Genomic DNA, 11,624 nt, shown 5'->3' on the forward strand with positions numbered 1-11,624 from the left:
TGTCCCAAGGATTGTCACTGCTGGAACCAGAATTAGAACATAGCTCTCCTGCTTCTCTGAGGTGTGCTCTTCCTTTAAAGATTTATTTTTATTATTTTTAAAGTGTGTGTGTGTGTGTGTGTGTGTGTGTGTGTGTGTGTGTGCACATGCACGCACATGAGTACAGGTGCCCTTGGAGGCCAGAAGCATTGGATTCTCCTGGAGCTGGAGTTACAAACCGTTTTGAGCCACCCAGTGCAGGTGCTGTGCAAGAGCAGTGCGTGCTCCCGGCCACCGAGGCACCGCTCCTGTCCCTGAGGTGCCTTCTTTCCTATACACTGTATAGCTTCCCTTCAAAAGCGAAGCTAGGGCTGGAGCTGGAGCTCAGCTGATGGGGTGCTCGCCTAGCATGCACAAAGCCTTGAGTTGGATTCCTGGCATAGCAGCTCACCCATCATCCTAGCATTCAAGAGATGGAGGCAGGAAGGGCAGGAGTTTAAGGTCATTCTCAGATACAAAGTTGAGTTTAAGGCCATTCTGGGCTCCAGGAGACCTTGTCTCAAACAATATAAAACAAAGCAAAGCAAAATAAGTAAGTAAATAGATAAAATTAAAAAAAAAATCTTTTTTTAGAGTGACCCTTGTAGGAGAGGGGTTTCTTTCTTTCTTTTTTTTTTTTTTTTTTTTTTGGTTTTTCGAGACAGGGTTTCCCTATGTAGCTTTGCGCCTTACCTGGAACTCACTTGGTAACCCAGGCTGGCCTTGAACTCATGGAGATCCGCCTGGCTCTGCCTCCCAAGTGCTGGGATTAAAGGCGTGCACCACCACCGCCTGGCTGAGGGATTTCTTTCTAAAGAGGCAGAACAAGCTGAGCTGGTTCTCCAGTTGAGGGACTCTCTCAGGAACAGTGGCTCATTCTTGGATCCTTTTTGAAACGGCCCAGTTTCCAGAAAGATCTGAGGGGTGTTTCCTTTTGGGAGTGTGTGTGTGTGTGTGTGTGTGTGTGTGTGTGTGTGTGTGTGTGTACATGTGCACGCATGTATGTGTGTGCTGGTGCATATAGAGGCCAGGGGACAGTCTCAGGTGTCATTTCTCAGATGCCATTTACCTGTTGTTGACACAGAGTCTCTCACAGGCCTGGAACTTGCCAAGCATACTAGGCTGGCTGGTCAGCCAGCCTGAGGATCCACCTGTTTCCACCTCCCCATATTACACATATTCTACATGGACAAGCCACCACGCCTAGTCCCCTCTTTCCTCTTTTCTCTCTTCAGGCTGTCCTCGAACTTGCTACGTGGTTGAGAATGATCTTGAACCTCTGATCCTCCTGCACTTATCTCCCAAATGCAGGGATTATAGGCACGTGCCACCACACCCAGCTTTATGTAATCCTGAGAACCGAGCTGGGGCTTCCTACTCACTAAACAAGCACTCTTTGACTAAGCTGTGTCCTAGCGGTAAACTGAGCTCTCCTCATTCTTAATGGCTCTAAGCACGAGCTGTGGGACACATCTTGGGCAAAATCAGTACTCATCTGACTCCAACTGATCCAAAAGCCAAGATGGTAATCTGGAAGTGAGAATGGTCTATAGTCTGATGTGCTCAGTATTGGTTTTCTTTTATTTCCTTTTTTTGTTGTTGTTTTGTTTTTTGAGACAGGGTTTGTCTGTGTAGCCCTGGCTGTCCTGGAACTTGCTCTGTAGACCAGGCTGGCCTCAAACTCAACAAAGATCGGCCTGCCTCTGCTTCCTGAGTACTGGGATTAATGGCATGCGCCACCACCGACCCACCGGCACTCAGTATTGGATTTCTGAAAGCTAGGAACAAATCAGTAGATGGACTTTACTCTTTGCCCAAATCTTTCCATAGCACATGACTCTCAACTTTCCTACTCTCCACCCCTCAAAGCACCTCCTCCCCTACCTGAGCAGGCAAGCAGGTCTGTCTCCTTACGGAAACTGGGTCAACTTAGGCAGAGCCTGCTAGAGACACCCTCTAGGTAGTATAGGAGAAAGAAGTTAGCAATCCAATATAAACTTGGCTCAAAGATCTCAGATGGGAAGGAAAATGGTTTAAAGCAACATGAATACATTGGGCCTGGTGGTACACACCTGTAATCCCATCACTTGGGAGAGACTGAGGCAAGAGTATTGTCATGAGTCTAGGTCAGCCTGAGCTATATAGTGTGATTACTAGGACATTCAAAGCAAGACCTTGTCTACACACACACATACACAGACACACAGACACACACACACACACACACTAATGGTGGCATACCCCTGAAATTCCAGCTCGTGAAAGGCTGGGACAAGGGGACTGCCATGAGTCTAGGGGCCAGCCTGAGCTACATAGCAAGAAACCTGATTCAAAACAAAAGCAAAATCATAATGGCATACAGTGATGGAGAGGGGCACAAATCGTGTACTGTAAATTCAGCTCAGTGAGCTGAATGCAGAGCTACTAGAAACAGCATTTCTCCCCTCCTCCCCACTAAGAAGGAAGCACCTCTGTGAGGGATCGAATATCAGTGATTTCTGGAGTGAAAGAGAGGACCCCCCTAAGCCCCATGCTAGAGACTGAAGACGGGTCTTCACACATGCCAGGCAAGATTCTCTGGCCCTCCCCATTTTTATTATGTGTATGTCGTGTGTTGTGTGTTTGTGTATTGTGTGTGTGTGTGTGTGTGTGTGTGTGTGTGTGTGTGTGTGTGTGTGAGAGAGAGAGAGAGAGAGAGAGAGAGAGAGAGAGAGAGAGAGAAAGAAAGAAAGAAACAGGGAGATGAGGGTCAGAGGGCAACTTGTAGGAGCTGTTTCTTTCCCCGATGTGGGTCTCAGGGGTCAAAGCTTCGGCAGTGAGCATCTCTACCCTCTGGGGCATCTCACCAGCCCTCTCCCTGTGTTTCCAGTCACTTGCCAGCATAACCAAAGTCCTCCACTGCACTGGCTCTCTCCCACAGGTTATTCCCTTCGAGCAGGGATGGCTGAAAGTGGCATCCTTTCTAGAGAGAACTCCCTGTCCACTCCTTAACAAGGGCAGGGAGGTCAGTTCAGGCCTGACTTCCAAGGGCAAGTCCATTCTACCACTCCTGTGTCTCCCAAGACACTCAACGGCTCTAACTATTTAGGAAAAACATATGAGAAAGCAAAATGTTCTCCATGTAATAAATGAACTGACATGTTGTTGTTGTTTGTTTTTCGAGACAGGGTTTCTCTGTGAAGCCCTGGCTGTCCTGGAACTCACTCTGTAGACCAGCCTGGCCTCAGAGATCTTCCTGCCTCCCCAAGTGTTGGGATTAAAGGTGTGTGCCATGTCCACCTGGCTATTGTTTAGTGTTCTTGTGTTAAATTTTTGAGATAGGTTTTGGTATACCGCAGGTTGGCCTCTGGGTTGCCGTGACTGAAGATGATCTTGAGGTCCTGATCCTCCTCACCTCTCAAATGCTGATATGACAGCCTTGTGTACCATGTTCTATATTTTCTTTCTTTCTTTCTTTCTTTCTATCTATCTATCTATCTATCTATCTATCTATCTATCTATCTATCTATAGGGGTCTCACTCTATAGACAAGGCTGTCCCAGAATTCACTATGGAGCCTAGGCTGGCCTCAAACTTCTTTCTTTCTTTTTTAAAGATTTATTTGCCAGGCGGTGGTGGCGCTCGCCTTTAATCCCAACACTCAAAAGGCAGAGGCAGGCGGATCTCTGTGAGTTCGAGGCCAGCCTGGACTACAGAATGAGTTCCAGGAAAGGCTCAAAGCTACACAGAGAAACCCTGTCTTGAAAAAGAAAAAAAAAAAAAGATTAATTTATGCATATGAGTGCTCTATTTGCATGTGTGCCTGCATGACAGAAGAGGGCATCAGATCCCAGATGGTCAGGAACCATCTGTGGTTGCTGGGAACTGAACTCAGGACCCCCTGAGTTCACTGGGGGAATAGCCAGTGCCCTTAACCACTGAGCCACCTCTCCAGCCCCAAACTGATCTCTACGTGCTGGGATTTTACAGGCATCAGGCACCATGTCCTGCTATGTACTAGCTTTAAGAGGTTGAAATAATACGATTAACTTCAGTAAGCAAAACTGTTCAAATCTGCCAGAGAATCCAGCTTAAAGGAATGGCATGTCAAAACTCGGGGATATAAAACACACTACTGTGGTCTAACGGGTTAAAAGCGGCAGGGGGTCGGTGCTGGGAGAGCATGAAGGCAGACAAGCGGCACAGCTCCAGGCTATACTTTTGGTTATTTCTTCCAAACGGCAGCAGGGAGAAGTGGGGACATTTCTATGGTTCCCCTTAGGACCTGAGATGGAGTCCAGTAGTTCTCAACACGTTCAAACACAGTTTCCAGAGTCTTGAGTGTGAATAATTCAGGAGCCATGAGCAGACCAGACCACAATATCATCCTCTCCAGTGTGTGCCTCCCCAAACAGCAAAGATATGCTGGAAGCTGGAGTGGCTCCCTTCGAGGGCTTTACAGAACGGGGCTGCAGAGGGAACAGGACTAGAGACAAATGTAGACAAATGTATTGTCTGTCACTGGCTGCACACCCTTTTCCAGGAAACAGACCCAGGCTGCACAACGCCAGCTCCAACAGGCTCTTACTGTATGTTTATGTATAAACCAGGTAAAGAAGTTCAGTTTCGGGATCCAAGTGCTTTAGGAGCGTCCCAGAGGGGACAGATCCCCAGGGCATGCCAGGAATGGCCAGTCTTTAAAATAAGAAGGGTGGAAACACAGCACCAGGGCAGGGGGACCTGTCACCTCATTGTCTCCTTTTAGACGGCTGCTTCTTTTCTCTTGTTCTTCCTGCTTCCCTGTCCTCCCCATGAGGACTGCAGAAGAGAGAGAAAGCTCAGGTTTACCGGAAGGACCGGAACTCCCCACTGTAAACACCCCCCAATCCATATCTCATTTCAGGATTTAAGAAACTAAGGAAAAAGGCCAAACTAATTACTTTGAATCATAGGGTATAGGGCACAAGGGATGACACTTTCTGAGTCTTGTGGATATGCACCTGAGGACCCAAGCCCTGTGTTTATGGAAAGACCCTTTAAGGTTGCTGCTGTTCAGCTGTATGCTTGGAGGTGCAGAGAAAGCAGAGGGATGGGGCTTTGTGTGAGCTTTATTAATTCTTATTTTTTATTCATTTTTTTTCCAAGACAGAGTCCTTTTTAATTTTTGAGTGTGGCAAATGTGCATGTGTGCACGTTTGGGCATGTGCACACGCACATATCTATATAGAGGCCAGAGGACAGCTTTGGCTGTTATTCCTATCCATTTGTGTAAGTGTGTGTGTGTGTGTGTGTGTGTGTGTGTGTGTGTGTGTGTGTGTACCGGCACAGGTAGAGGTCAGGGGACAACTTGAGGGACTGGGCCCCTTCCCTCTACCATGCGGGGGAGCCCCTGGAGTCCTGAGGTTGGCTGACAGCACTGGTCTTCACCTGCTGATCCCTTCCACCAGCTGCACCCTGGCTTTTGAGACAGGGCCTCTCATTGGTCTGGAACTGGGCAAGTAGTTAGGGTAGCTGGCCAATGAGCCTTGGGGATCCTCTTTTTTTTTTTCCCCTCAAGACAGGGTTTCTCTGTGTAGCTTTGCGCCTTTTCCTGGAACTCACTCGGTAGACCAGGCTGGCCTCGAACTCACAGAGATCCGCCGGGCTCTGTCTACCGAGTGCTGGGATTAAAGGCATGTGCCACCACCGCCCGCCTGGTTGATTGTTTTAAATGATATGGATGAGGGGCTGGAGAGACGGCTGAGCAGAGACCTGAGTTCCTAGCACCCATATCAGATCACAACCACCTGTGATTTCAGCTCCAGGAACTCTGACACTCTCTTCCAGCCTCCACAGATACCTGGACTCATGTGCACATACCGCACCTCAATACATAAAATTCAGGGAAGAAAATACGTGTATGTGTCTGTGTCTCCTTACATGTATGTAGAGTTAGTGCCTAAGACCAGAGGCATTTTATCACCATGCAAGGGGGAGTGACAGGTGCCTGTCAGCTCCCGGACATGGATACTGGGACCTGGACTTAGGCTGTCCAGATGAGCCAAAAGATCTATGACCAGCAGAGCCATCTTTAAAAAAAACTTTAAATCTTTTCATCTTTATTTTGTTAATTTTTTTGTTTTGTTTGGTTTTGTGTGTCTGTGCGTGGGCATCTGTGCTACAGGGGGGAAGTTGTAAAACAACGTAAGAGTCAGTTTTCTCCTTCTACCAGGTAGGCTCCAGGGGTGGAACTCAGGGCATCAGGCTTAGCGGCAAACACTTCTTGCTGAGTCGTCTTGAAGGTCACCCCGACAGAATCCTTTTTTTTTTTTTTTATTAACAGTAAGATTTTTCAATTATTATTTTACGTGGACGGGTATTTTGCCTGTGTGTCTGTGCACCATGCGTGTGCCTGGTGCCCGAGGAGGGAGGGCAGAGAGGGTGTCAGAGCCCCTGGAACTGGAGTTACAGGAGATGAGCCACCATGTCAGGGCTGGGAATTGAACCCAGGTCCTTTGGAGGAGCAGCCTGCACTGTTAACCCCAGAGCCACCTCTGCAGCCCCTAGATGACATTTTTATTTTTGAGGATGTGTATGAGCACGTGTGGAGGTGATTCTCTCCTTCCACCATGTGGGCTCCAGGGTGGCACTCAAGCCCACAGGTCTGACAGTCTGTATCTCCTGAGCCTTCTCACCTGCCCAACAGAATCTTGATACAGAGTTCAACCTAGTCTGGACTATACAGCCTGAAAATCACGGCGATTCTCCTGCCTCAGCACCCTGCATATTTGGATGGATTATAGGTGTGTGCCACCACACTGGCATTTTTTAATTTGAGCTTCAAAATAGTCAGTTTTGAAGTCAAAGATCCCCCAGATAGGTGCCTGGAATTACATAGAAGTCTTGACTGGATCAGGGTGGTAAACTCTGAGAAGGTGGAGAAACACTGTCTTTGGTGGCCAGAAGTTCCCTGACACATGCTGCTCCAGAGAGCTCACTGTTACTTGGCCAAAAAGGCATTTCCAGGCTCCTTGGGTAACAAAGATTCTTGCTTGTGGTAAGCTACTTCGGTAAGCTTCTTTACTTCCTGAACCGGGCCCAGGACAGAGGCTCCTAAAGCTTAGAGCTGGAATGGAGTTGAAAGTTGATCTCTAATCTTTGGAGATGAAACCCAAGCCACTTACCTGGTTAACAAAAGGTAGCAGAAATAAACAGGGGACATGAGCAGAAGTTTCTGCCATGGGGTTTAATCTTGCCCAGCTGGAAAGCTTGGAGAACCCTGTTTTCTGTTTCTTACTATGAGTGACTGTATGCATGTCCATATTCTTGTGGGTGCACATGTATGTGAGGACATGTGTACGTGTGTGCACGTGGAGCCCAGAGATTGATGTTGGGTGTCTTTCTCTCTTCACCAGGGTCTGTCAGTCAAACCCAGAACTCCCTCATTTATCTAATGTAGTGAGCCAACTTGCCCTGGAGCTCCCCCCGTCTCTGTCATGTGCTAGGATTACAAGTGAGCCACCACTCCTGGCATCCATGTGGGTGCCTGGGATTGGAACTTCAGTCTCATACTCAACCCATGAACAGTTTTTAGGTCTGTGAACAGAGACTTAAATCCTTGAACTGGAAACACAAGATTTATAAAGAATAATCCTCTTAGTCCTGTGTCTTTTCAGAAATTACGGGCTCGAGAACAATACCAAACTGGTGCTCACTGGATCTTTTTATGGTAAAAACAGCGCTAGTCCAGCACAAGGCTGTGTGCTGACTATTGCCTGCAAGGTCCATCTTACCCAGGGGCCAGCTTCATGGCAACCTTACAGGTTCTTAGGTGTTTTGTTTGGCAGACTTTGACCCTATCTCTCTGTTACCGGGACAAAGTCTATGATGCTTCTGAGGAGAAGGGGCAAATCAACAGCCTGGAACTCAAAGCCTTCTCCAGCAAGCAGAATCAGGAGACCAGTGACGGAAGGGAGTCCCCCCCACCCCCCACCCACCTCTGCCATGGCATTGTCTGCACCCACCGGGGCCCCACAGGCCTTGTTGCTCCTGCAAGAAAAATGAGGCTAGAAGCACCTGACCAACAATAACATCTCCTTCTTTAACATCCTTGGCTAGCATGTGTGCACCTACACATTGTATGTAAAGCGGGGGGGGGGGGGGGGGGGGGGGTGGGGGGGGGGGGGGGAGTGTAGGTCAATTTGAGAGAAAAGAGTTCTTTTGTGGAACGTGGGTGGGGACATGGGGGGGGGCAGTAAAACGTTGGATAAGTTTCTCCCGTGCTGGAACAAAGTATAAGCTGCAGATTTCAAACTAAAAGGAAAATTCAGTTTCATAAACAGCAACAGTGAGCTCTTTGGACCAGCATGTATCAGGGACTCCTGTCCAGCATTGTCACCAAAGACAGTATTCTCTGAATCCCCCAATCTTTTGCCACCCTACCCCAGTCAAGACATCTACATAATTTCAAATACCTGAAAGAGATAATCTTTGGCTTCAAAAGTGACTAGCTTGGAAGAAAAGTCATGGGTTGGACTACTCGTTACTCTTAACCCCCTGAGGTGAAGGGGGGTTGCCCAGAAGATCCCCATGAACTCTCTGTGCTCAGTCAATGCTCCCACAAAGGCGGCTCTGATCACCCTGAAGTCCACTGCAGAAGCTCCAGAGAATCCTGCTTACCAAGGGTAAAGTCAGCGTCTTCTAAGGCTAATTTTGTCTGAGGGGTTCGTCCCTCTTACTATTCCTTTTTTTTTTTTTTTTTTTTTTTTTTCCGTGACAGGGTTTCTCTGTGTAGTTTTGGTGCCTGTCCTGGATCTCGCTCTGTAGACCAGGCTGGCCTCAAACTCACAGAGATCCGCCTGGCTCTGCCTCCCAAGTGCTGGGATTAAAGGTGTGTGCCACCACTGCCCTGCCTAAGATACTGTTTTTAAACTTTGTCTCATTTGATCTTTTTTTAGGGGGGGTGGGGGTGAGGAATGGGGGAGGGTTGAAACAGGGTTTCTCTGTGTAGCTCTGGCTGTCCTGGAACTTACTCTGTAGACCAGGCTGTCCTTGAACTTGGAGATCTGCCTGCCTCTGCCTCCTGAGTGCTGGGATCAAATTCGCCTATGCCACCACCACCCAACTCCTTCGACATTTCAACTGGCCCTGTTCCCAGAATTTGAGTTAACTTAAATGGAAATATTTCCAGTAGTCAGAAACCTGTTTTTCATGCTTCCTTAGAAAATTAACATGTCTCAGGCAAAGTGAGTAATGTCAGTAAAGGGAGACAACCAGGCCTCAATGGCCATCTGTTTGGCCATGAGGATGAAAAGCCCAGAGCTGAGGCTTTGAGGGATGAGGGAAGACAGACAACAGAACTTATTAGATATACGAGGGCTGGCAAAAAGGCAGGATAGAAAGACAGGAAAGATTATGGAGATGTGAAGAAGGAAAGGAACCCTACCCCAGAGTCTGGTTGAAGACTCTCACCAGCCAAGTATCACAAATTTCAGTACAATTAACATTTTCTTAAGGGGGTTTCTCCTTTTCCAGTTACAAAACTACAATTTTCTAAAACTCTGGCCAGAACCACCTTTACAATAAGACATGTCCTAAGCCCCTTAAGGAACCCTAGTGGCTCTTGTCTTAACTTATCAGATTAGGACCCCATCCAAAGTACCCTATTGTACTAGTTCACTTACCGGAGAGGGGCGGGGCAAGTGGGCACACCTGGTGGAGAGGGCTCAGGGATCAATAGCATTTGTTAATCTTACAGAGGACCAGGGTTCGATTCCTAGCACCCACATGGTAGCTCACAACCATCCATCATTCCAGTTCCAGGGGATCTGATGCCCTCTTTTGATCCCCACAGGCACCAGGCATGCACGTGGTACACATACATACACACAGACAAAATACTTGTACACATAAAACAGAAAATCTAAATAAAAAATTTAAAATAATTAAAACTCTTTTTGTGGGTTTATGTGCACATGTGTGTGCAGGTACACAATATAGAAGATCACATGGAGCCAAAAGTGCACCTTGGTTGTCTCCCTTGACCACTATTTTATTATTTATTTATTTTGGTTTCCAAGGACAGGGTTTCTCTGTGTAGTCCTGGCTGCCCCAGAACACTCTGGAGACCAGGCTGGCCTCAAATTCAGAGATCCGGCTGCCCCTGTCTCCTGAACACTGGGATCAAAGGCATGCACCACCACACCCAGATATTTTTTAAAGATTTATTTATTTTATGCATATGAAGCTTTACCTGCACGCATGTGTGTGTATCACTTGTGTACCTGTTGGATCCCCCGTTACTGGAATCACAGATGGCTGTGAGCCACCATGTGGGTTCAGGGTATCAAACCTGGGTCCTCTGTAACTAACCACTGAGCAAACTCTCCAGTCCTTTTTATTTTATTTTATTGTTTTTTGAGACACTATTATCTAGCTGCTCACTTATCAAAATTGGGTGTGGGGGACATGACTGGAGAGATGGCTCAGAAGGGAAGAGCACTTATTGTTCTTGAAGAGGATCCAGGTTCGATTCCCAGCACCTACAGATGGCTCATAACTATAATTTCAGTTCAAAGGAATCTTATGCCCTCTTTTAACCCCTGAGGGTACCAGGCATGAACATGGTTTCACATACATGCAGGCAAAAATCTCTTCAGCTATTTTATTTTTCATAAAAGGTCTCCCTATAGAGTCCTGGCTGGCTTTGAACTCACAGAGACGGCCAGCCTCTGTTTCCCAAAGCGCTAGGAATTAAAGATGTGCACCACGATGCTGAACTCCATGTTTTGTTGTTTTTCATATTTTTAATATTTTTTTTAATGTGTATGGGTGTGTGCTGGTTTGAATACGAATGTCCCCCAAAGGCTGATATATTTGAACGCTTAGTCACTGGGGAATGGCATTGTTTGAAAGGATTAGAAGGATTAGGAGGTGTGGACTTGTTAGAGGAAGTGCATCACTGGGGGTGGGCCTTGAGATTCAAAAGTCCATGCCAAACCCAGAGTGGCTCTCTTTCTATGGATCTGGATGTAGTTCTCAGTTACTGCTCTAAACAAGGCCCCAATTAAATGCTTTTCTCTTGCAGCAGTTGCCTGGGTCATGGCGTCTCTTCACAGCAACAGAACAGTGACCAAGACCAGGGTGCTTTGCCTGCACGGATGTTTGTGTACCAAGTGCATGCCTACTGCCTGCTAAGGCCCGATGAGAGTGTCCGATCCCCTGGAACTGGAGTTACAGCCTGTTATAAGCCACCATGCGGGTGCTAAGAACTGAATCTATGTTTCCAGAAGAACAGCTCTTAGCTACTGAGCCATCTCTCCCGCTTCCACCCTACATTTTGAGGCAAGGTCTCTCACTTAACGGGTTAGGCTGGCTGGCTAATGACTCCATGAATCCACCTGACTCTGGTTTGTGCCTCTCCCCCCACCCCCCCCCACACACAATGAGATTTCAGATGTGTGTTGTGGCTTTTGGCTTTTACATGGATGCTGGAGAGTCAAACTCAGGTCCCCAGGCTTGCAAGGCCAACACTCTGTGTGTGCGTGTCACGGCATGTTTTGGGAGATTAAAGGACAACTTTCAGGGTTGGTTCTACCTTCCTGTGAGTCCTGGGGATTAAACTCAAGCTCGGTCATTAAAGCTAGGTG

The sequence above is a fragment of the Peromyscus californicus genome, unplaced genomic scaffold, assembly GCF_007827085.1.
Source record: "Peromyscus californicus insignis strain IS unplaced genomic scaffold, ASM782708v3 Scaffold_24__1_contigs__length_46423439, whole genome shotgun sequence".
Taxonomy (NCBI): domain Eukaryota; kingdom Metazoa; phylum Chordata; class Mammalia; order Rodentia; family Cricetidae; genus Peromyscus; species Peromyscus californicus.